This window comes from Macaca mulatta, chromosome 19 (assembly GCF_049350105.2).
Source record: "Macaca mulatta isolate MMU2019108-1 chromosome 19, T2T-MMU8v2.0, whole genome shotgun sequence".
NCBI classification, from domain to species: Eukaryota; Metazoa; Chordata; class Mammalia; order Primates; family Cercopithecidae; genus Macaca; species Macaca mulatta.
In genome coordinates, this window is record NC_133424.1 from 8,094,449 (window position 1) to 8,120,843 (window position 26,395).

At 49.7% G+C, this 26,395-nt stretch overlaps 1 protein-coding gene, 1 long non-coding RNA gene and 1 pseudogene across 5 annotated transcripts in view; all 3 read right to left on the minus strand.

Moving 5' to 3' along the window:
- The window catches only part of INSR (insulin receptor), a 192,810-nt gene that overhangs the window by 104,334 nt on the left and 62,081 nt on the right, over nucleotides 1-26,395 (minus strand). The gene's annotated exons all lie outside the window — the stretch shown is intronic.
- On the minus strand, nucleotides 1,264-17,380 carry LOC144337045 (uncharacterized). The gene is made up of 3 exons (XR_013409666.1): nucleotides 17,002-17,380; nucleotides 13,581-13,786; nucleotides 1,264-1,317 (listed from the first exon to the last, which is right to left on the minus strand). It is a non-coding gene; the product is annotated as an uncharacterized LOC144337045 (long non-coding RNA).
- Nucleotides 14,946-15,917, minus strand: LOC106994623 (uncharacterized; annotated as a pseudogene).

Consider the following 26,395-nt stretch of genomic DNA (forward strand, 5'->3'; position numbering starts at 1 on the left):
GAGGGAGGGAGAGGAGGAGAAAGGGAGGGAGGGAGGAAGGAAGGAAGGAGAGAGAAGAAGGAAGGAATGGAGGGAGGAAGGGGAGAAGGGAGGGAGGGAGGGGAGAAGGGAGGGAGGGAGAGGAGGAGAAAGGGAGGGAGGGAAGAAGGGGAGAAGGAAAGGAGGGAGGGGGGAGAAGGGAGGGGGAGGGGAGAAGGGAGGGAGGGAGGGGAGAAGGGAGGGAGGGGAGGAGGGAGGGAGGGGAGGAGGGAGGGAGGGAGAAGGGAGGGAGGGGAGGAGGGAGGGAAGAAGGGGAGAAGGGAAGGAGGGAGGGGGGAGAAGGGAGGGAGGGAGGGAGGGGAGAAGGGAGGGAGGGGAGAAGGGAGGGAGGGGAGAAGGGAGGGAGGGAGGGGAGGAGAAAGGGAGGGAGGGGAGAAGGGAGGGAGGGAGGGAGGGGAGGAGAAAGGGAGGGAGGGGAGAAGGGAGGGAGGGAGGGAGGGGAGAAGGGAGGGAGGGAGGGGAGAAGGGAGGGAGGGAGGAAGGAGGAGGGAGGGAGAGAAAGAAAGAAAAGAGTTACAAGGAGCTTGGCCTTGGGCGTGGAAAGGGATTTGTGGTTAAGAGCTGGTCCCACTTCCAGCCCTTGTACCCCCTAGAAAACCACCTCATGTTTGGCTCACGAACTTCTGCTTCTTGGAACTCGTCTAAGTCAAAGACAACAACCCCCTCTGAGATGTCACTGATCTCATGCCACGTAACCATTCTGTGGCTGCCAGGAGGAACCGCCCATTCGGTCTTCTTGGGTTTACTCCTAATTCCACGCCCACCTCACCTTGAATTTCCCACTTTGAAATCTAAAGATCAAAGGTGTTTCTTGGTTCTCACATAGAAATCGCCCCCTTGAACTTCCTTCCTATCAGTTTCCTCAGCCTATCTTCCCTCATTATTCACAAAGAGTTCTACAGGATGCAAAGATAAAATTTAATGTACCTTTCCTTAGCAACCGGGAAAAAAAATCCCTGAAAAATTAAACAGCAGATACCCAAATAGAAACTTTGCTTTGGAAAAATGGGATCTGACCACACACACGTGCACAGGCCACACAAACCGTCATAACCTTGACCAGCTTAAGAGAACAATTCTCAAGCCAGTGAGAAAACAACAGCTGTGGCTGGGCGCCGTGGCTCACACCTGTAATCCCAGCACTTTTGGAGGCCCAAGTGGGTGGATCGCTTGAGCCCAGGAGCTCGAGACCAGCTTAGACAACATGGCAAAACCTAGTCTCTGCTAGGGATACAAAACTTAGGCCGGGTGCAGTGGCTTACGCAGGTAATCCCAGCACTTTGGGAGGCTGAGGTGGGCAGATCATGAGGTCAGGAGATCGAGACCATCCTGGCCAACATGGTGAAACCCCATCCCTACTAAAAACACAAAAATACAAAAATTAGCTGGGCATGGTGGCGCGTGCCTGTAATCCCAGCTACTCAAGAGGCTGAGGCAGGAGAATCACTTGAACCAGGGAGTTGCAGGTTGCAGTGAGCCAAGATCACACCACTGCCCTCCAGCCTGGTGACACAGCGAGACTATATATATAGAGAGAGAGAGAGAGACAGAGAGAGAGAGAGAGAGATACAGACAGACAGACAGACAGACAGAGAGACACAGAGTCTTGCTCTGTGGCCCAGGCTGGAGTACAGTGGCACAATCTCAGCTCACTGCAGCCTCTGTTCTCGGGTTCAAGTCATTCTCCTGCCTCTGCCTCCCAAGTAGGGCTGGGATTACAGGCACCCACCACCACGCCCTGCTAATTGTTGTATTTTTAGTAGAGACGGGGTTTCACCATGTTGGTCAGGCTGGTCTCCAACTCCTGATCTCAAGTCATCCACCCTCCTTGGCCTCCCAAAGTGCTGGGATTACAGGTGTTAATCAAACTGTTCTTCATACAACCAGGTAATTCGGGAAAAATGGTCCCCTTGGGGTCTGCTTGTTGGCTGGCTGGTTGGTTGGTTTGAAACAGGATCTCTCTCTGCTGCACAGGCTGGAGTGCAGTGGCACAGTCACAGCTCACTGCAGCCTCGACTTCCTGATTCTCCCGCCTCAGCCTCCCGAGTAGCTGCGACTACAGGTGCACGCCACCGCACCCAGCTAATTTTTATATTTTTAGTAGACATGGGGCTCTTTCTGTATTGCCCAGGCTGGTTTTGAACTCCTGACCTCAAGAATTTCTCCCACCTCAGCCTCTCTAAGTACCAGGATGACAGGTGCGAGGCACTGCGCTGTCTTATTTAGCAATAAGCTAAATTCCGTTTTCAGAAGAGGATGCTGTCATCCAACTGCCGGTACAATCCAGGTAAGGATTTCACTCCGTCCCCTGTGTTTTCCAAAGGAGCCGGCGTTGGAAAAGGACGTGCATTCCACCAAGCATTCTTAACGACCTGGGACTTTGGGGGTCAGGTAAGTTCCGGATTTTATTATTAGTAACAAATTTAATTAACTAACAACAACAAAAAGTGACCCCTCAGGAACCAAAACATGCACGACCGCATTTATACAGGGGCAGAGTAAACCACTCAACAGCTGCCTCCGCTCCCACAGACTGAAAGCTGCAGGGTCAGGGCCGGCAGCCGCGGACTAGGAAGCCGTCCCCGTCAACCCGATCTGGAACAATCCACAACGCTTATCAGGGGAGATACCCTGGGCAAGAGGCAACGAAAACACTTCTGCCAAATAGAGCTTTGGAAGGAAGATCGGTTTGTCTGGGGCAGGACTGGGTCACGGGCTACACACCTTCTCCTTTTATTCTCACGAATTCAACACCTGGTAATGCTGGGGCTGTTTCTCAAGTCACAGACTCAGACTCTGGGGTGGATAATCCCCCCTTCACTGTTATCTTTTTTTTTTTTTTTTTTTTTTTTTGAGACGGAGTCTCGCTCTGTCGCCCAGGCTGGAGTGCAGTGGCCGGATCTCAGCTCACTGCAAGCTCCACCTCCCAGGTTCACGCCATTCTCCTGCCTCAGCCTCCCGAGTAGCTGGGACTACAGGCGCCCGCCACCTCGCCCGGCTAGTTTTTTTATCTTTTTTTAGTAGACACGGGGTTTCACCATGTTAGCCAGGATGGTCTCGATCTCCTGACCTCGTGATCCGCCCGTCTTGGCCTCCCAAAGTGCTGGGATTACAGGCTTGAGCCACCGCGCCCGGCCCACTGTTATCTTAAAGTAGCGTTTGTCAGCCTCAGGACTGGTGGTATTCAGAGCCGGATCTTCATCTAGGGTGGGGCCGCCTTGTACACTGCAGGGTGCTGAGTAGCATCCCTGGCCTCCGCCCACTCCATGCCAGGAGGATCTCCCCCAGCTCCCCCCGCCCCGGCCCGCTGTATGACAACCACAGATGTCCCCAGAAATATCCAGACCCACCCTAGGGTGAGAACCACCTGGTGAGCAAGACCCTTGCCAGAGCCAGAGGGAAATCATCAAAGCGGATGGGGCTGAAATGGCTGAGTTGATCCATCTGTCTGTTCATCAGGCCCTGATTTACAGCTTTGGGGGCTCCAGCACCCCACGCCCCTGGCTTCCCCACAGTCACACTGCCATTCTCCGTCATCCCCGGGACCCAAGCCCAGCAGTTCCCGCTCAGCTCCCACCTTGGAGACACATGTTGAATCCAACGCACATTCACCTGTCCAAGATTTGCTAAGGGTCTGGCATGTTTTGGGGGCGCTTCAACAGTGACAAGACATCGTGGACAGTGACCTCATGGTGCTTCCAGCCCAGCAGGCAGGCAGAATCAGAGAGAACATTTTTCTTTTAATTTATGTTTGGGTTTTTTTGAGACGGAGTTTCACTCTGTCGCCCAGGCTGGAGTGCAATGGCATGATCTTGGCTCACCGCAACCTCCGCCTCCCGGGTTCAAGCAATTCTCCTGCCTCAGCCTCCCAAGTAATTGGGGTTACAGGCACCCGCCACCACACCCCGCTATTTTTTTGCATTTTTAGTAGAGACAGCGTTTCACCATGTCGGCCAGGCTGGTCTCGAACTCCTGACCTCAGGCGATCCACCTGCCTCGGCCTCCCAAAGTGCTGGGATTACAGGTGTGAGTCACTGTGCCCAGTCAGAGAGAAATTTCTATCTCCTTCTGTGCCACCCTCTAGCAGCCTCTTCAGCCCCGGACCCTCAGTGAATTCCTACAGCACACAAGGATCCCAGGCCAGCAATTAGAGTCCTTTTTCAGCTCTGTTTAAAATGTGAGGCTTAGAATAACAATGAAGATGCTTTCAACCACTACAGGACTCACCCTCCATAAAGCATGCAAAGAATGATCACGCAGCATTCACTTTCCCTTTGCTTCTCTCCCCAAGGAATGCTCAAAATAAATTCTCTCCTACAGGTCCTTTATTTATGGAGCCAAAGAGCATCTCAGAAGGATGATTTCTGCAGCAAAGGTTGCAAATCATTCGCACATCTTCAGAGTACTAGCGTCCATAGCCCAGTGCATGGGCTCCTCTATTTGTCTACGAAGAAAAGCAACGTCTTCAACAACTCGTGACCAGCAGGGAAAGACTTCAGACAGGAAAAGTCAAATCACAAGTTAAAAAGTCAGAACTGGCTGGGCACGGTGGCTCACGCCTGTCATCTCAGCCCTTTGGGAGGCTGAGGCGGGTGGGTCACGAAGTCAGGAGTTCGAGACCAGCCTGGCCAACATGGTGAAACCCCGTCTCTACTAAAGATACAAAAAGTTAGCCAGGCGTGGTGGTGCATGCCCGTAATCTCAGCTACTCAGGAGCTGAGGCAGGAGAATCGCTTGAACCCGGGAGGCAGAGGTTGCAGTGAGCCGAGATGGTGGGCGACAGGGCGAGACTTTGTCTCAAAACAAGGAAGGAAGGGAGGGAGGGAGGGAAGGAGGGAGGGAGGAAGGAAGGAAGGAAGGAGAGAGAAATGGGACATAGACACTTTAACTTCCCAAAACCCAGACAGGTTGGCTGTTAGGCTGTGAGAAGTCTATGAACCAGCTTCTCAATAAATGCCTTCTAAGGATGGCTTTGTGATGACGGTGTTTTCTCTTTGTGATTAAACTCCTTACCCATCTGAAGGGGGAAATTCCATTTAAGAAATGAACCAGGTATGAGAGGAGACATTTTCCCCAGAGGGAGGCAGTGACCTCTTCTTTCCTCCCTGGGGCTCGGAACCTGTTTCTTCACACGTCCTCGCAGAACTCTAGTTCCCATTACCCGCTGTGCTGGCCCCTCCATAAACATTTGCTGAACAAATAAACCCACGACGGAAGGCAACAGAAACTTCAAGACAAGACGGCTGGGCCGCCGACCGCCTAACCGGAGGGAACCAGACGTTACCGTTAAAGTTAAAAGTTAAAAGCCTTCCCAAGGTCACCGAGCGAGGTCTGTCTAACCTGGCCTGAGGTCCTCATTCTTCTCTACCCTGTTTACCCAGGATGGAAAAATGATGTTCTCTGCTGGTGGACCGGTTGTCCACGTGAGAGATTTCAACACAGCGTTTGGGAATTTTAAACCTCTATCATCGCTGCAGCCCAAGGAACAAAATCAGGGACCAGGTATGCGTTAGGGGATTTGCAAATGCCATCTTATTTCATCCACTCAGTGACCATAGAGGAAGGTGTGATGATGATTTATCCCTCTTTTTATAGATGAGGAAACAGAGATGCTCAGTAGTTCCAAAGGTCCTTCCCTTCCCTTTTTTTCTTCCCTTCCTTCCTTCTTTCCTTCCTTCCTTCTGTCCTTCCTTCTTCCCTCCCTTTCTCCCTCCCTCCCTTCCTCCCTCACTCCCTTTCCTTCCTTCCCTCCCACCTTCCTTACTTCTTCCCTCCCTCCCTCCTTGTTCCCTCCCTCCCTCCCTTTTTCCTTCCTTCCTTCCCCCCTCCCCCCTCCCTCCCTCCTTCCTTCCTTCCTTCCCCCCTTCCTTCCTTGTTCCCTCCCTCCCTCCCTTTTTCCTTCCTTCCTTCCTTCCCCCCTCCCTCCCTCCTTCCTTCCTTCCTTCTTCCCTGCCTCCCTCCCTTCGTTTCTTTCTTCACAGTCTGGCTCTGTTGCCCAGGCTGGAGTGCAGTGGTGCAATCATAGCTCACTTCAGCCTCGACCCCTGGGCTCAGTGGATCTTCCCGCCTCAGCCTCCCAAGTAGCTGGGGCTACAGGCACATGCCACTGTGACTGGCTAAATTTTTATTTTTTGTAGACAAAAAAGGTCACACAGCAAAGAAGTGGAAGAACTGGGATTCGAACCCAGGACCACGGGCTCTGAGTCTGTGCTTGTTCATGGAAGCACCAGTCAGTTCAGACGCTCCCAGGCCTCGCCCAGATGGTCAAATGCTTCAAACAAGGACACCAGGGAAGGTCACTGTTCCTCGTATTTATGCCCCTTGTGTCACTGTCTATATCTGGGGTTAAGAATCACTCCAAAAACACCACAGTGATCTTCCAGACTGTCAATTCCAGCAGAGCAGACGGCCGTCCCCACCACCACCCCCTCCACCCACTCAGTCCTCTCTGGGTGCCACTTCAGGATGACTCGAAAGACAGAAAAAGACTCAAAGCAAAATGCCTAAAGCTTGGAAATGCCAGCAGCCCCTAAAAACTACTGAGCTTCCTTTTCTTTTATTTATTTATTTATTTATTTATTTATTTATTTATTTTAGATGGAGTCTTGCTCTGTCACCCAGGCTGGAGTGCAGTGGCATGATCTTGGCTCACTGCAACCTTCACCTCCTGGGTTCAAGCGATTCTCCTGCCTCAGTCTCCCGAGTAGCTTGGATTACAGGCGCGTGCCACCATGCCTGGCTAAGTTTTGTAATTTTTAGTAGAGATGGGGTTTCATCATGTTGGCCTGGCTGGTCTCGAACTCCTGACCTCAGGTGATCCACCCACCTCGGCCTCCCAAAGTGCTGGGATTACAGGTGTGAGCCACCGCGCCCGGCCCCGAGCCTCCTTTTCTGATATCCTTCATTTCTGCTTCCTTCTCTGAACATATTCGAATCACAAAGCCCCGGCTCTGTTGGGAAATTCTGATGGGAATTGAAACAGGTTCCAAATCTCATGGTCTCACCTGAGGGAAAAGTGGCTAAGAATATGGAAGCAAGCCAGGCGCAGTGGCTCACACCTGTAATCCCAGCGCTTTGGGAAGCCAAGGCGGGTGGATCACCTGAGGTCAGGAGTTCAAGACCAGCCTGACTAACATGGAGAAACCCCGTCTCTACTAAAAATACAAAAAATTAGCCAGGTGTGGTGGTGTGCACCTGTAATCCCAGCTACTCAGGAGGCTGAGTCAGGAGAATCGCTTAAATCCAGGAGGCAGAGGTTGCAGTGAGCTGAGATCACACCATTGCACTCCAGCCTGGGCAACAGAGCGAGACTCTGTCTCAAAGACAAAAAGAAGATGGAAGTAACTGACTGTGACTCTGAAATCCTAAACAGAATATTGCATGGCATCTTAGACCACCGTGATGTGATGTGGTACAAATGAGACAGTCCCTGAACTCCCACTGTGTACCAGGCGTTGGGGAGAGGTGCATAGTAGCAGGATAGACATCCAGAGGGTAACAGGGAACCACAGGGGATGTCCCTGGGCTCTGGGTTCTAAAGTGCAGGTGCCTTGTATCCAGGGGGTCTAGGAAGGAACAAACTGCCACAATCTAAGGGAGCCACTGCAGGTGTCCCCAGAAGCCACAGCAAGGCCACCAGGATGCTGGGGCCCCGTGTCCACCTCTCACCAAGCCTGTGCTCCAACTCCTGTTGGCCCCTGGCTAGAGACCTGCCCAGAGGGGGTTTCCAAGCCCAGATGCTGGGTTTCTCACTGTATCCTTTTCCCACTGCTGCTGTCACAAATGCCCACAAATGTAAAACGACATACATTTATTATTTTCTCTTGCATCAGGATCTTACTCTGTTGCCTAGGCTGGAGTGCAGTGGTGCAAGCATGGCTCACTGCAGCCTCGAACTTCTGGGCTCAAGCAATCCTCCCACCTCAACCTCCCGAGTAGCTGGGAATATAGATGTGTGCCACCAAGCCCAGCTAATTGTTTTGTAGAAATGGGGTCTTCCTATGTTGCCCAGACTGGTCTCAAACTCCTAGCCTCAAGAAATCGTCCCACCTTGGCCTCCCAAAGCACTGGCATTACAGGCATAAGCCACCATGCCCTGCCTATTTTCTCACAGTTTTGGTGGTGAAAAGCCCAAAATGAGTCTTACACGGCTACAATCAAGACGTTACCAAAGGCTGGTTCTTTCCGGAGGCTCCAGAGAAAATCCAGCTTTTAGGGCAGTCTCTTTATCTTGGCCATAGCACTCCGATCTCTTGCTTCCCTCTTTCCCTGAAAAGGGTCCCTGTGATGACATCTGGTGCACCAGATAATCTAGGATCATCCCCCATCTCAAGATCTTCAACTTAATCACATCTGCAAAGAGCCTTGTGCCAAGTGAGGTACCAAATTCACAGGTGACAAGGATTACGATGTGGGTATCTCTGGGGGAAGGGAAAGGCATCATTCAACCGACCATATTCACCCTTCCTGGTATTTTCCTCTCCCAGCCACAGAATGAATGTTTCGGTAGCAGTCAGCGAGTGATATCTCTCATCTTTTTCTTTTTTTTTTTTTTTTTTTTTTCGAGACAGAGTCTCGCTCTGTCGCCCGGGCTGGAGTGCAGTGGCGCAATCTCGGTTCACTGCAAGCTCCGTCTCCCGGGTTCACACCATTCTCCTGCCTCAGCCTCCAGAGCAGCTGGGACTACAGGCGCCCGCCACCATACCTTGCTAATTTTTCGTATTTTTAGTAGAGACGGGGTTTCACTCTGTTAGCCAGGATGGTCTTGATCTCCTGACCTCATGATCCACCCGCCTCGGCCTCCCAAAGTGCTGGGATTACAGGCGTGAGCCGCCGCACCCGGCCTTCTTTCTTTCCTTTTGTAAAAACAAAACGGAAAAGTTGCAAGGGTGATACAAAGAGTTCTCAGGTACCTATCACTCAGCAGAGGTAAATCCCCAGGAATGAAACAGAAGGCTGCACCCAAGAATCTGCTGCTCAGAAGAGTCCTAAAAGCTCTCTCCACTGTGGGAGGAAGGGATAGTGACAGAGACAGGAGAATGCCTGCCTTGTGGTGGGGAAAGAGAGATTGCAAAACGGTGAGCAAAGAAATAAACACGTTCTGCCTCCGTAGGAAAACACAGGGGGAAGGGGAGAAATTCTGATACCCCCAGGGGTCGCTCGGCAGTGTCTCGGAGACATTTCTGGTTGTCGCCACCGGTGTGGGGTGGGAGTGCTACTGGCATCTAGTGGGGAGAGGCCAGGGATGCTACTAAACACCCTAAAATGCCCAGGACAGCCCCCACCGGAGAGACTAATCCAGCCCCAAATGTCCTCAGTACTGCGGCTGAATAAGCATGGAGTGAGGAAATTTCATCTAAGAGAAATCAAATCAGTTGCCTAATGTCACCCTGCTCAAAAGGGGCAGACCTGGGGTTAACAACCATGGGTTTTTCTCAGAGATTCTGCACACTGAACTTCTTGCCTCTTGTTTTTTTGTTTTGTTGTTTTCTGTTTGTTTGTTTGTTTTTATGAAACGGAGCCTCGCTCTGTTGCCCAGGCTGGAGTGCAACGGCGCGATCTCCACTCACTACAACCTTTGCCTCCTGGGTTTAAGTGATTCTCCTGCCTCAGTCACCCAAGTGCCTGGGATTACAGGCACCCACCACCACATCTGGTTAATGTTTTGTAGAGGTGGGGTTTCACCATGTCGGCCAGGCTGGTCTCCAACTCCTGACCCCAGGTGATCCACCTGCCTTGGCCGCCCAAAGTGCTGAGATTACAGGCATGGCCCAGCCCTTGCCTGTTGTTTGAGCAAAGATAATCTGAGGAAATCATATGAGGAAGGATCACAGGGAAAAGCATGTAGGTAGAGGGAACAGCAAGTGCAGAGGCTTAGAGGCAGCAGGAAGGCAGCCAGTGAGCTCCAGCCAAGGGTCCCATGTCAGAGAAGTAGGCAACTGGCTTGTTGGTGGCAGCAAAGAAGGCATGAACCATTCTTTCTTCTGCACAGCAGTCACTCTGTGTGTGGTTTTCAGACATATTTAAAGTGGATTTTAAAAACAAGCACACACAAAGGACTTGCAGTCCAACATCTGAGTAGGAGCTTTGTTAGGCTTCCCAGGACCTGGGGAAATTACCCAGGATCCAGGATCAAACTGCAGGGGTGTCTGTTGCAAGGACCAGATATATCACTCTCTCCTGACCACAACCTTCCCCACCTCTACACTGGCCTTTGAAGCTCTGGGCTCCAGTTACTTCCACTGACCACCCCCAGGGCTGGAAACCATAGAGGGGAGTTCTGAGGCTCTCTGGGCTTCACATGTTGCTTTGATTGTCATGCCTTGGATTAGCAAGACCTCTCTCCGTTTGTGAGAACAGAAAGCTGTTATACAGAGAGAGAGAGAGAAAGGAGGGAGGGAAGGACGAAAGGACGGAAGGAAGGAAGGCAGGAAGGAGAGAGAGAGGGAGGAAGGAAGGAAGGAAGGAGAAAGAAAAAAGAAAGAGAGAGAGAGAGGGAGGGAGGGAAAGGAGGGAGGTAAGGAAGGAATGAGGGAGGGAAGGAAGGAAGGAAGCAAAGAGAAAGAGAGAGGAAGAAAGAAAAGAGGCCGGGCGCAGTGGCTCAAGCCTGTAATCCCAGCACTTTGGGAGGCCGAGACGGGCAGATCACAAGGTCAGGAGATCGAGACCAGCCTGGCTAATACAGTGAAACCCCGTCTCTACTAAAAAATACAAAAAACTAGCCGGGTGAGGTGGCGGGCGCCTGTAGTCCCAGCTACTCGGGAGGCTGAGGCAGGAGAATGGCGTAGACCCAGGAGGCGGAGCTTGCAGTGAGCTGAGATGCGGCCACTGCACTCCAGCCTGGGCGACAGAGCGAGACTCCGTCTCAAAAAAAAAAAAAAAAGAAAGAAAAGAAAGAAAGAAAAAAGGAAAAGAAAGAAAACAGAAAAGAAAGAAAAAGGAAGGAAGGAAGGGAAGGGAAGGAAGGGAAAAGAAGGAAGGAAGGAAGGAAGGAAGGAAGGAAGGAAGGAAGGAAGGAAGGAAGGAAGGAAGGAAGGAAGGAAGGAAGGAAGGAAGGAAAGAAAGAAAGAAAGAAAGAAAGAAAGAAAGAAAGAAAGAAAGAAAAAGGAGGGAGGAAGGAAAAGAAAGAAAACAAAAAAAAGAAAAGAATGATTGCTGGCTCATTTAACTAACAAGTCATAGGACAAGCATGCTTTCAGGTATAGCTAGATCCAGGTGTCAAAGGATGTCATGGGCACCCCATCTCTCTCCCTTTCCTTGTCTCAGTCCTGCTTCCTTCTATGGTGTCAGAAGTCTGAGACAGGTGGTCTCTACATGGTGGCACCTGGATTATAGCTTCACAGCAAGGAAGATCTAGCAAGGAAAAAATCTCTCTTTCAATCACTCCCATCAACGTCCCAGAGCTGAATCTTATGGAACCCTCTGGGGTCACATGCTCACCCCTGAACCAATCATGGAGGCTAGAGGAATTAAGAAAGCTGATTGGCCCAGTCTGAGTCCTGTGCCTTCCCCTGAGCCAATCATAAGAGTCTGAAGGAATAAAGGAAGCTGGCTCTGGGAATAGAGTCCGCACAGTGAGGTCTGAGTGGCTTCCCAGGCAAAATGTGATTCTAACCCATGCAAAATCTGGTTCTATCTCCAGGAATGCTGAGTAGGCACATCTGAATGTCTCCTCTCCAGAGATGAGTACTCTTGTGTTTGCCTCCTTTTCAAGTTGCTGGCAAAAGTGAATCATATTTTTTTGTTTTATTTTATTTTTCAGCCTCTCTCTGTCGCCCAGGCTGGAGTGCAGTGGCACGATCTTGGCTCACTGCAACCTCTGCCTCCCGGGGTCAAGCGATTCTCCTGCCTCAGTTTCCCAAGTAGCTGGGACTACAGGTGCGCCCCCACGCCTGGCTAATTTTTGTATTTTAAGTAGAGACGGGGTTTCGCCATGTTGGCCAGGCTGGTCTCGAACTCCTGACCTCAGGTGATCCTTCTGCCACGGTCTCCCAAAGTGCTGGGATTACAAGTGTGAGCCAGCGTGTCCGGCCGCGAATCCTATTTTTACAACTTGTGCCAACTCTAGGCAGGTTCGGTCTTGTTATGCCGATTCGAAAAACTGGGACTAACAGAGCATATGTTATGCAGTGACCAAGAAAATTAAATAAAATAATAGATATAAAACACTTAGCACAGGGTCTAGTATTTGGTAAGCCCGCCACACATCGGCCATTATTATTATTGTATTTTAAATTTTACTGGTAACATAATAGTATGATTTGAGTATTTGTCCCCTCCAAAACACATGTTGAAGTGTAATTCCCCATGTGGCAGCACTGAGAGGTGGGGCCTTTAAGAAGTGATTATGAGGGTTTATCATAGGAGTGGAACTGGTGGTTTTATAAGAAGAGGAAGAGCGACCTGAGCTGACACTCTCAGCCCCCTCGCCATGTGATGCCCTGCTCCCTGTCAGGACGCTGCAGAGAGCCCCCAGCAGCAAGAAGGTCCTCATCAGGCCGGGCGCGGTGGCTCATGCCTGTAATCCCAGCACTTTGGGAGGCTGAGGCGGGCGGATCACTTGAGGTGAGGAGTTTGAGACTAACCTGGCCAACATGGCGAGACCCCGTTTCTACTAAAAACACAAAAATTAACCAGCCGTGGTGTTGCGCACCTGTAATCCCAGCTACTCGGGAGGCTGAAGTGGGAGAATCTCTTGAACCCAGGAGGCAGAGGTTGCAGTGAGCTGAGATTGTGCCACTGCCCTCCAGCCTGGGCAATAGAGTGAGACCCTATCTAAAAAAAAAAAAAGAAAAGAAGAAGAAGAAGGCCGGGTGCAGTGGCTCACGCCTGGCCTCATGCTCACTGCGCCCGGCCAGTTTTTTTATTTGTTTAGAGACAGGGTCTTGCTACATTGCCCAAGTTGGTCTTCAATTCCTGGCCTCAAGCGATCCTCCTGCCTCAGCCTCCCAAAGTGCTGGGATTACAGGCATGAGCCACGGCGTCCAGCCTGGCTTCCCTATTTGGCAGTGATTAGGTCCACTCCTTACTCTTGGTGAAGGAAACAGCTAAGTCCTTGGGGAGGGCCAGGCTGGAGGCAGCTACACTTCCTTAGAGGAAGCTGCAGGTATAAGGAAGCCTGCTGACTCCAGGGACAGGGAGGCCAGCCCCCTTGCAAAAAAGGCAAAGAGGGGCTGGGCGCGGTGGTTCATGCCTGTAATCCCAGCACTTTGGGAGGCCGAGACGGGCAGATCACGAGGTCAGGAGATCGAGATCATCCTGGCTAACACGGTGAAAACCCGTCTCTACTAAAAATACGAAAAAAAGTAGCCGGGCGTGGTGGCGGACACCTATAGTCCCAGCTACTCGGGAGGCTGAGGCAGGAGAATGGCGTGAACGCAGGAGGCAGAGCTTGCAATGAGCCGAGATCGCGCCACTGCACTTCAGTCTGGGCGACAGAGTGAGACTCTGTCTCAAAAAAAAAAAAAAGGCAAAGAGGGAGGCCAATGAAAAACTGGCTAAAACTGGCCAGGCACTGTGGCTCACGCCTGTAATCCCAGCACTTTGGGAGACCAAGGAGGGAGTATCACCTGAGGTCAGGAGTTTGAGACCAGCCTGGCCAGCATGGCAAAACACCATCTCTACTAAAAATACAAAAATTAGCCCGGTGTGGTGGTATGCACTTGTAATCTCAGCTACTTGGGAGGCAGAGGCAGGAGAATTGCTTGAACCTGGGAGGCGGAGGTTGCAGTGAGCTGAGATTGCGCCACTGCACTCCAGCCTGGGTGACAGAGCAAGACTCAAAACAAACAAACAAAAACAACAAGCTAAAACTAAAGAGGTTACCATGTGCCACACACTACACTTTATATATCACAAGCATTAATTACCTCATTTGATTTTCACCCAAACCAAGAAATGGAAGTATCTAGAGAAAGAAGCCCAGCATAAAGACACAAGGGAGCATTTTGGAGATAACCATTGACAGAACTGAGTTAAAGAAAATTCAATCAGTGTCCAGGCTCTGGTGTAAAATTCTGCTTTTGGGTGAAATGTAGGGTGACCTGGGCACACTGTGATGGTCCTGGCTAACCAATAGCAGATGGGCTTTTGCAGAGAAAAATCCAGGGCCCTGTGATGAGTTGGTCACCCTAGTGACCCAATTTTGGCCTCCAGATAATAGCTTCTGGCCAACTCTAAGAGGATCAGGAAGGCAAGGTTAGCACAGACTGTGCGTCTTCTTCATTGAACTCCTATTCACCCTTCAAAACCCAGTACAAAAATTCCCTTCCTCTGTAAGGCAGAGTATAACAGGAAAAGCTAGGGTTCTGAAGCCAGAGAGACTGCGGGTTCAAATCCTAGCTCTGTGAAAAGATTGTTATGAGGACCATGTGCCTGGGAGACAATGCATGCTCAATAACTGTATACAGCTGGTGCTCAATAAATAGTAACTTGTGGATGTTCCCAGGTGCTTCAAAGCCCTTAACCTGATGGATGCTACTTATTAAACCCAAAATTTCCCATCTTCCCTCCTCTAAGCCACCAGAACAGACTGGAACACAATTTTTTATTTTATTTTATTTTTTTGAGATGGGCGGAGTCTCGCTCTGCCACCCAGGCTGGAGTGCAGTGGCGTGATCTCGGCTCATTGCAACCTCTGCCTCCTGGGTTCAAGCCATTCTCCCGCCTCAGCCTCCCGAGTAGCTGGGACTACAGGCGCCCGCCACCACACCCGGCTAATTTTTGTATTTTTAGTAGAGACGGGGTTTCACCATGTTGGCCAGGATGGTCTCGATCTCTTGACCTCGTGATATGCCTGCCTCAGCCTCCCAAAGTGCTGGGATTACAGGAGTGAGCCACCGCACCAGGCCAGTTTTTTTTTTTTTTTTTAAGACAAAATCTTGTCACATGAGCAAACCAGTTCATGCAAATCTCCGTTTCAGTCTTTCTCCCTCAACCTCAAGCCCTGACACCAAGCAGGGCTGTTTTTCCACTTGGCTTTTCCTCTGCCAAGAATTTCTCCAGAGCACAAACAGAGGCGTGCAGCGAAGTAAACACGGGAAGCTCTGAAAACGCATTCACGGGCAGCTCAAAGGTGTCGAGACATCAGGGTGTGTGGCCGAGCTTTCCGCCATGGGGACAGCGAGCCTCCACGAAGCCGAGGCGACTTCTGACGGCCCCGCTCCAGATGACCAAGCCACATCTCGACCAGAGGAAGGAGAACGCACAAAGACAGACAGTGTCTCTGCCGGCGGGCGATGGTCCAGGCAGTGCACCCTGGGCGAAGGCGCCAAGAAGCCGTAAGATGTGCGTCCCGAGGAAATGCACTGTGGTTATAAATACAGCAAAGAGTGTTTGGATGAAGCTGGTGTCTGAAAGTGGAGATGGTCCTGGCTAACCGACAGCAGGTGGGCTTCTGCAGAGATCATCCAGGGCCCTTTCCACAGAGACCTGCGGCTGTAAGGAAGTCCCCCAACCCCCCATTAAATATCCAGGTTCTCCTTGTCTCTAAATTAACTGGCTGAAGAAAACTTGGTCCAAACTGCATCAGTGGTGGGGGTGGGGGAACAGAGGAAAGCAAACGGGATGAGACAGGCAGACAGACAGACAGACAAACAGAGACAGACGGGGAGTATCCCATCAAGGCAGCAGGGCAGCAGAAAAGCGGAGACAGGAGAGAGGAGGGGAGAGGGGAGGCTGTGGCCACATGCTATAACACTTACAGCTTCCTATGCACCCAGCACTAGTCCAATTATTAACCATTTATTTCCCCCAACAATCCTAGATGTTACCATTTTACAGAGGAGAAGACTGAGGCACAGAGAGGTTCAGTAACCTGCCCATGCATGGCCACACAGCTATTGAGTTACCGAGCCATAAGAAGATGCTCGCTCCATCAGTGTTACTGTGGGCCAGTTGCCATCATGGGCGTAAGATGATTCTTCAGGGAGAAACACTGATGTTCCCCTTCACCGACACTTTCTCCAGATCAGCTTAGGGGTGCTTGAGTGCCTGGCCCGCCCCCACCAAGCCAAAATGCTTCCGATTCTCCAGTGTACCATGTCACCAATTAGGTGTTTCACGAGGGGCTTCCAAGAGAGAAGGACCTGTCCGTTTTCTTCCCTGCGGCTATGTCCTGACTCCCCAGCCCAGCACTTGAGTAATACATAAACCCACCCTCATTACATGACTATAATCGTATTCCCCCAGATCCCTTGGTCCCCCAAGACTAGGGACGTGGTTTTTGTTGGTAGCACTGCAGTGTCAAGCCACAGAGCCATTTGGCTGATGATAGGCTCTTGGTTTCCATTCCCCATCCCCTCAAAAAAAGAGCAGAGAATAACTGCAGAGTACCCCTCACCCCCATTCCAGCCCCCTGGTCCAGGGGTCCTCAAATGGAGGCAATTCTGCTCACCAGGAGACACCCAGCAGTGTCTGGAGACATTTGTGTTTGCCATGCCTCAGGGGCGGCGCTCCTGGCATGGAGTGGATGGAAGCCAGGGATGCTGCTCAGCACCCTGCAGTGCCCAGGATGGCCCCACCCCAGAGAACAATCCAGCCCCAGTGTCCACCGGACCCAGGTGGAGAAACCTCGTGCCAGAACGGGAAGCTCCTCTTCTCCACCACATCAAAGCGAAGATGACAATGGCTCTGAGTTTGACGCAAAGTTAGGGGGAAGTCTCATTTTGCAAATGGCTGACTGTTAACACTAAAAAAGGAAAATTAAAAAATGTCTGAAGATCGGCTAGGTGTGGTGCCTCACACCTGTAATCCCATCACTTAGGGAGGCCGAGGTGGGAGGATCACGAGATCAAGAGATCGAGACCATCCTGGCCAACATGGTGACACCCCGTCTCTACTAAAAATACAAAAAAATTAGCCGGGCATGGTGGTGTGTGCCTGTAGTCCCAGCTACTCAGGAGCCTGAGGCAGGAGAATTGCTTGAACCCAGGAGGAGGAGGTTGCAGTGAGCCGCAATCACACCACTGCACTCCAGCCTGGCAACAGAGCAAGACTCTGTCTCAAGAAAAAAAGAAAAAAAAAAAAATGTCTGAGGACTAACTGCAGTGGCTCCTGCCTGTAATCCCACTTTGGGAGGCAGAGGCAGGAGAGTTGCTTGAGCCTGATAGGTCAAGACCATCCCTGGCAACATAGTGAGACCCCATCTCTACAAAAAAATATAAAAATTAGCCAAGCACGATGGTGTGCACCTGTGGTCCCAGCTACTCGGGAAGCTGAAGTGGGAGGACTGCTTGAGCCCAAGAGGTCAAGGCTACAGTAAGCCACGATCACGTCACTGCACGCCAGCCTGGGCAACAGAGCCAGACCCTGTTTTAAAAAAAAAAAAAAAAAAAAAAAAAGGCCGGGCACGGTGGCTCAAGCCTGTAATCCCAGCACTTTGGGAGGCCGAGACGGGCGGATCACGAGGTCAGGAGATTGAGACCATCCTGGCTAACACGGTGAAACCCTGTCTCTACTAAAAAAAATACAAAAAAACTAGCCGGGCGAGGCGGCGGGCGCCTGTAGTCCCAGCTACTCGGGAGGCTGAGGCAGGAGAATGGCGTAAACCCAGGAGGCAGAGCTTGCAGTGAGCTGAGATCCGGCCACTGCATGCCAGCCTGGGCGACAGAGCGAGACTCCGTCTCAAAAAAAAAAAAAAAAAAAAAGCCTGAAGGAGGAGGTGAGTCCTAGAAACAGCCTGGTTTCATCTCAGTACACCCATACCCCAAACAGGTTTCCAAATTGCAAAAATGGCTGATAAGCTGTTAAAGCTGATGTAAAAACCAATGCCCTCCTCCTCCTGCCAATTTTGCTACTCTTGAGCAAGATCTCAGCAGCTCCACTTGGATGCTGGAAATATATGCCAGAGGAGACTTATTATGCTAATTTCCTTTAGTAAACAGTTCAAATCTTGTCTTGGACACCAATGAAATAAGAAAAGCTAGCCACAGGCTGTGTGGAATTCCTTCCTCTTAACGCTAAGCATCAGGCATTTCATGATGTTTGCTCTTGGGGTAGCAAACATGAATGTTTCTAGAACACTGAGTTTTCCAGCATATACCTTTTCCAGTTATTTTCAATAGGTGCAAAAAATTAATGAATTCACTATTTGTTGCTGGACAGTCCCTCTGGAACAAAGAACTGTGTGTTAAATACCAGCTGAATAATCAAGCAAACATTTGCATTTAAAAAAAAAAAAACGGTCTGGCTCTGTTGCCTAGGCTGGAGTGCAGTGGCGCGATCACAGCTCACTGCAGCCTCCACCTCCTGAGCTCAAGCAATCCTCTCACCTCAGCCTCTCAAGTTGCTGGGACTACAGGCATGCACTACCACACCCAGCTAATTTTTGTATTTTTTTGTAGAGATGGGGTTTCACCAAGTTGCCCAGCCTGGTCTCGAACTCCTGGACTCAAGCAATCCACTTGCCTCCATCTCCCCAAATGCTGCAATTACAGGCGTGAGCCACTGGGCCCGGTCAACATTTGCATTCTCTTCAAAAGATCACGTGCTTTTTCCAAAGCCTGTGAGTGTTTTGCATCAACTCCAGCCAGCTTAGACCTAATGTGGGTCCTCCCCTTTCACCAAGAGGACCAGCAGCTATTGCAGATGCCCTTGCAAATTATAAAACGAGTTCTTCATCAAGCCACACAGGGGTAGGGCCTGGAAAGGCAGCCCACCCTGATGAAAACCACAGTCGCGGTATAAATTGCTTTGCTTTTGTTTTTGTTTTTCCAGAACACTGATATGTATCCTCGATGGTTAACATTGTGTTCTAGAAGGTGTTTTTCTGTTTCTTAACATACCAGAAACAGGATGGTCTGAGACCGGAACCTTCACACTAAGGTCATATTTCAACACAGAAACCAGGGCAGCATCACCCAGGAAAAAAAGGGGGGAGGCATAAATCAGACTGTCCCAAATCTAGGGCCTCTCTCCGGGCACAAGAAACAGCCCCAGAGGGCCCCATGGGTCCTGCTCACTAAGGCCATTTGTCTCTGTTCACTGTGGTACCGGGTGGTTCTGAAATGCATCCTAACTTTAGTGATGACACAGGGTCCGGCAAGTATCCAGACCAGATACTAGTCCGCCAGACTTTCCATCAAGAGCTGCTCTAAAACGAATAGCGGCATTTGGCCGGAAGCAACAAAACAACATTCCACTCTGCTTGCAAATTGAGGCGGGGGCTTAAAGGCTTATTTTAACAGCTTAACAGCTTAGCAAAATAAATCTGCTGTCATTATACACAGACAAATGTCGTTTATGTCTCTCGCATCTACGAGACAATCAAGATTTCACGATCACACCCCATTTACTCAGTGAGGCTAAAGACAGGAAGGTCAAGAGGATGAACGATTATATAATTATCCTCTGCAGTAAAACAATTGAGGCATTCCACTCAAATCAGAAATGAGACTGGGCTGACCATATTCAGCTGCATCACCGAACACTGTTCTGGAAGTTCCTGCCATAACAAGGTTAACAGCAATAACTGGTCTAATTATTGGCAAAAGGCAACAAGTCATCATTATCTGCAGATGCTGCAATTATAGAGTTGGAAAATTGAAGGGAATCAATTGCAAGGCTTTTAGAACTAGTAAGCATTTAACAAGGTAGCAGTGAGTAAAGAAAACACGATCCCTGTCCCCTATTCTACAAAATAATCACTTTTAATACTTCAAAACATCTCCCTTATATTAGATGATAGACACATGGATAGATGGAGAGATGAATGGATACATGGATGGGTGGATGAATGGGTGGGTGGAGGGATGAATGAATAAGTGGATGTATGGATGGGTGGATAGATAGATGAGAAGATTGGTGGGTGAGTGGTTGGAAGAGATGGAGGGACAGGTATGTGGATTATTGGGAAAGTAGAAGGATGGATGGATGGATGGATGGATGGATGGATGGATGGATGGATGGATGAGTGGATGGATGAATGGGTGAGTGGATGGATGGATGGAGGAATGGATGGATGGATAGATGGATGGATGGATGGATGGATGGGTGAGTGGATGGATGAATGGGTGAGTGGATGGATGAATGGGTGAGTGGATGGATGGATGGAAGAATGGATGGATGGATGGATGGATGGATGGATGGATGGATAATAGATGGGTGGGTGGGTGGATGAACTGGATGGATGGATGGATGGATACGTGGATGGGCAGATAAGCAAGTGGATGGATGGATGGATGGATGGATGGATGGATGGATGGATGAGTGGATAAATGAAAGGGTGAGTGGATGGATGAATGGGTGAGTGGATGGATGGATGGATGGGTGAGTGGATGGATGGAGAGGTGAGTGGATGAATGGATGGATGGATGGATGGATGGATGGATGGATGGATAATAGATGGGTGGGTGGATGGATGGATGGATGGATGGATGGGAAGATGAGCAAGTGGATGGAGGGATGGATGGATGGATGGATGGATGGATGGATGGATGGATGGATGGATGGACAGACAGATAGGTAAGATAGATAGATAGGCAGATGAGCGAGGGAGTGATAGATACAAAGCCAGCAATCTAAGAACAATGCTTACAAGAAGTAGACAAACTGTGTCTGAAGGAAAATCACAAAACATTTCTAAGAATAGGAAAGAACCCTCGGGAAAATGGAGAGGAAATCCATGACATAGGAGAGTACAAGTAAATACTGTCAAGATGCTCCTTCTCTCCATCAGTGTATGGGCTTCACATACAATCAAGCCCATAAAGGGCCTCTGGGTCTGTATTTTCCTTTTCCTTTGCTTCCCTTTCACTTTCTTGGAACTCAGCTACAGTTTTTAAACTTTTGGAAGCATAAACAAAGCAAGGATGCTTTTGAAAAATGAAAAAGAAGAATTACTCTGGAGGATACATTTACAGTCTTTTTTTTTTTTTTTTTTTTTTTGAGACAGAGTCTTGCTCTATTGTCCAGGCTGGAGTGCAGTGGCACAATCATGGCTCACTGCAGCCTCGAACTCCTGGAGTCAAGTGATGCTCCCACCTCAGCCTCCTAAGTAGCTGGGACTACAAGTCAGTGCCACCATGCTCAGCTAATTTTTCTTTTTCCTTTTTTTTTTGTGTTTTTGTTTTTGTAAAGACGGGGTCTTGCTATGTTGTCCAGGCCAGCCTCAAACTCCTGGCTTCAAGGAAGTCTTCTGCCTCAACTTCCCAAAGCACTGGGTTTACAGACATGAGTCACTGTACACGGCTCAGAACTTTTATCTATATTGTTCTTGGCCACATTCTCAGAGCCCAGCACAGTGCCTGGCTCTTAACAGATGGACAGAAGGCACAAGTCAATGAATGGGCAGCTTAGATAGGGAAGATGGATTTGAAGGCCATGTAAGGAGTTAAAGGGATGGGACTCAGTAATTGATCAGGTGTAGCAATGGGGGAGAGAAAGGTTCCCAGCTCTAGACTGAGGTCAGGCGGTGAGCTCAGAGCAAAGGCTATAGTTCATCTTGGTAGCAGCTGGATCACTTTGAACACGGTGCTGACCTTTCTGTCAGCCTGAAATTCTCCCTCTGCAAATTAGGAATCCTAACAGTGTCCACCTGGTGAGGTCACTGAGCCGATGACAGGATAAACCACACCAAGCCTCTAGCTCACAGCATGGTACTCCACCTTTCAGAAATATAACCTCGGTCGGGTGAGGTGGTTCACGCCTGTCATCCCAGCACTTTGGGAGGCCAAGGCAGGTGGATCACCTGAGGTCAGGAGTTCGAGACCAGCCCGGCCAACATGGCAAAACCCCATCTCTACTAAAAATACAAAAATGTGTTAGGTGTGGTGGTGGCCATCTGCAATCCCAGCTACTTGGGGGGGCTGAGGCAGGGAGAATCACTTGAACTGGAGAGGTGGAGATTGCAGTGGCCCAAGACTGCACCACTGCCCTCCAGCCTGAGTGACAAAGAGAGACTCCGCCTCAAAAAAAAAAAAAAAAAAAAAAAAAAAAAAAAAAAAAGAGGCCAGGCACGGTGGCTCAGGCCTGTAATCCCAACACTTTGGGAGGCCAAGGCGGGCGGATCACGAGGTCAGGAGATCAATACCATCCTGGCTAACACGGTGAAACCCCGTCTCTACTAAAAAATACAAAAAACTAGCCGGGCGAGGTGGCGGGCACCTGCAGTCCCAGCTACTCGGGAGGCTGAGGCAGGAGAATGGCGTGAACCCGGGAGGCGGAGCTTGCAGTGAGCTGAGATCCGGCCACTGCACTCCAGCCTGGGCGACAGAGCCAGACTCCGTCTCAAAAAAAAAAAAAAAAGAAAAAGAAAAGAAATATTAGCTCAAGGCCTCCTCTAGGAGAGATTAGGTCAGACTGTTCCTCCTGCGGCAAGACCCTTCGGCGTGCGGAGGAACCTCGGAGGTCTGTGCAGAACAGAGACTAGGAAAAGCGTTTTCAACAAAGCCAGTGCCAAAGAGGCACGTGTCTACAGCGGAGCTGAGGCCTTTAAAAGCCTCCAACCTCCCCTCCTGGCGCGGGCTCAGGGAAGTCAACTCCCTTGGCCAGAGCCAGGAGCCAGGAGCCACACCAGCTCACTGATTTCCAGAAACTCACAACTGCCCACTTACTCGGCACAGCCTGCGTGCCACGGAGGAAACGGGAAAGGAGGGATCTCCCTGGAACATCCTGGCAGCTCAGCAGAGAGGGGGCAAAAATTCGTTTCGGATCCTGAATTTGCATCTGCAAATGCTGTTTCTTTCGTTCAAATGCTTTGTGGTGTTTGTTTTTTGTTTGTTTGTTTGTTTTTGAGATGGACTCTCCCTCTTTCGCCCAGGCTGGAGTGCAGTGGTGCGATCTCTGCTCTCTGCAACCTCCACCTCCCAGGTCCAAGTGATTCTCCTGCCTCAGCCTCCAGAGTAGCTGGGATTACAGGTCCCCAACACCACGCCCTGCTAATTTTTGTATTTTTAGTAGAGACGGGGTTTCACCATTGTTGGTCAGGCTGGTCTCGAACTCCTGACCTCAAGTTATCTGCCTCCCTTGGCCTCCCATAGTGCTGGGATCACAGACATGAGCCATGGCACCCGGCCCTGTGTTGTCTTGATAAAGTTTAAAGTCACTGGACGTTGGGGCTGTATATCCGCCACCCAATGACCTGCCATGCATCGTTTTACCCTCAAATTTTTGCTCTTCTTGTATCCTAACTGCTTCTGGCAGTAAACCCCGTCTAGGACAACCTGCCAACACCCCTTAAACTTTTCTCCTTTTTTTTTTTCTTTTTTCTTTTTATAGAGACAGAGTCTCATTATGTTGCCCAGGCTATTCTCGAACTCCTGAGCTCACGTAATTCTCCTACCTCGGCCTCCCGAAGTGCTGGGATTACAGGCATGAGCCACCACACTCAGCCAAACTTTCCAAACAATACTCTCCTTAAGCCATATCTCAGGCTCTCATATGTCCTACTTTTTGCATGAAGCTAACTATTTCTTTCTCTACTCTCTTCTTCAATCAAACCAAACTGAACAATAATAATCAGTAATGGTGATAATAATCATCGTAACACCTCATTCCCAGGGGGTACTAGGAATTCACTGGAAAGGGCTGGGATGAGGCAATGTTCTCCATTTTGTTTTCAGTGGTAGCTACATGAGTACCTATAATTTTTGTCAAAATTCATTGAACTGAATGCTTAAGACCTGTGCATTTTATTTTATGTTATTTATTTTGAGACAGAGTCTCCCTCTGTCACCCCTGCTGGAGTACAGTGGCCTAGTCTTGGCTCACTGCAACCTCCACCTCATGGGTTTAAGCGATTCTCCTGCCTCAGCCTCCTGAGTAGCTGGGATTACAGGAACACACCATCATATCTGGCTAATTTTTGTATTTTTAGTAGTTGGCCAGGCTGGTCTCAAATTCCCGACCTCAAGTGATCCGCCTGCGTCAGCCTCTCAAAGTGCTGGGATTACAGGCGTGAGCCACTGCGCCCCGGCCATATGCATTTTATTGTATGTGAAATATTTCAGTTGTTAAAGTTAATCAAAGGAATAACAGCAGCTACAATAGGATCACAATGTGTAACTGCAATATAACTACAATACTAGCAAAAATTTAACCTGTTAAACACAACCAAAGGAACAGCAGCAGCTACAATAGGTCGCAGTGTACAGCTGTAATATAACTGCAATACGTTGCAATGTACAGCTGTAATATAACTACAATACGTCGCAATGTACAGCTGTAATATAACTACAATAGGTCGCAATGTACAGCTGTAATATAACTACAATAGGTCGCAATGTACAGCTGTAATATAACAATAGGTCGCAATGTACAGCTGTAATATAACTACAATACTAGCAACAATGTAACTACCATGCCTATTATTCCCACATCCCCTTCTCTGATCCTCACAAGCTTGTAATACATTTTGGGTTTGGTTTTGGTGTTGATTTTTTGAGACGGTCTCCCTCTGTCGCCCAGGCTTAAGTGCAGTGGCACCATCTCGGCTCACTGCAACTTCCACTTCCTGGGTTCAAGTGATTCTCCTGCCTCAGCCTCCGGAGTAGCTGGGATTACAGGCACCAGCCACGACGCCTGGCTAATCGTTGTATTTTTAGCAGAGACTGGGTTTCACCATGTTGGCCAGGCTGGTCTTAAACTCCTGACCTCAAGTGATCCACCCACCTTGGCCTCCCAGAGTGCTGGGATTACAGGCGCCTGGCCTGTGATATGTTTCAGTTGCCATTTTACAAAAGAAGAAACAGAGATCCCGGAGAACTCCAGTGAACTTGCCCAGGGCCCCACGGCTACTAACGGGTAAAGCCTGGTTCCAAACCATAGCACTACGCTGTGTGTCCTGGCATGTGTTAGGTGGGGGAGAAAGAAATGAAACATGACTGCAGCTTTTCAGAAACTTCTACAAGCAAGCCCTGACCCCGAGTGCTGGGAGCCACACTGTCAATGAAAGAAACCCCACACACTGCCCACTCTGCCATCTTGCTACCCTGCACATCCTATGCCTTACACCAAGGATGGCCAATCCCTGCAACACTGGGTCACCCAGGAAAGCTGAACATCTTTCGTTTTTTCCTTTTTTATTTATTTATTTATTTATTTATTTATTTATTTATTTTGAGATGGAGTCTCACTCTGTCGCCCAGGCTGGAGTGCAGTGGCGCGATCTCGGCTCACTGCAAGCTCCGCCTCCCGGGTTCACGCCATTCTCCTGCCTCAGCCTCCCAAGTAGCTGGGACTACAGGCGCCCACCACCACGCCCGGCTAATTTTTTTATATTTTTAATAGAGACGGGGTTTCACCGTGTTCGCCGGGATGGTCTCGATCTCCTGACCTCGTGATCTGCCCGCCTCGGCCTCCCAAAGTGCTGGGATTACAGGCCTGAGCCACCATGCCCAGCCATCTTTTGTTTTTTCTAAGAGATGGGGGTCTCCCTCTGTTGCCCAGGCTGGAGTGTAGTAACACGATCATGGCTCACTGCAGCCTCAACCTCCTAGGCTCAAGCAATCCTCCCACCACAGCCTCCTGAGTAGCTGGGACTGCGGGCGCATGCCACCAATAACTTGTTAATTAACATTATTTTGTAGAGACAGGGGTCTCACTATATCACCCAGGCTGGGCTCGAACTCCCAAAGTGCTGGGATTACAGGTGTGAGCGACAGCTCCTGGCCTCTCCCAACTATTGAAAGACCTATTTATTCTGGCTCATAACAAAGTTCTCTAGTAATACAAAGTTACAGGGTATAAATGTGTGTGTGTATGTGTTATGTTTTGTTCCTAACAAAACAAATATTGACAACTATTTATTTTTAACATGGTTTAAGTTCAACTGCTTTCTTCTTCACACTCCTTAAGCCGAGCTGTAACTTTCTGGCTCTAAATGAGTGCTTACTACGTGCTAACTGTCGTACGTGCAGTCTCTCAGTTAAGCCTCACAGTAACTCCACGAGGAAGCCTGGATTATTATTTTACCTTTTGCAGGTGAGAAAACAGAGGCTCAAAATGGATACACAACCTGTTCCTGGGTTGTCGCCAAGGTTCACATTTATCTGAGTGCTTAATCACCACTATAAAGTACTTCCATGAATGTGGCTGACAACTTGTTTGGTGTTTAATCTTTACTTTTGATAATCTGTTATTGGTGGACACAACTCTATTGACAGAAACTTTTTTTATTTTTTGGGACGAAGTCACATTCTGTCACCCAGGCTGGCGTGGTGCAGTGGTGCGATCTTGGCTCACTGCAACCTCCACCTCCCGGGTTCAAGTGATTCTCCTGCCTCAGCCTCCCTAGTAGCTGGGACCACAGGTGCGCTACCGCGTCCAGCTAATTTTTTGTATTTTTAGTAGAGATGGGGTTTCACTATGTTGGGCAGGCTGGTCTCAAACTCCTGACCTCAAGCGAGGACCCGTCCACCTC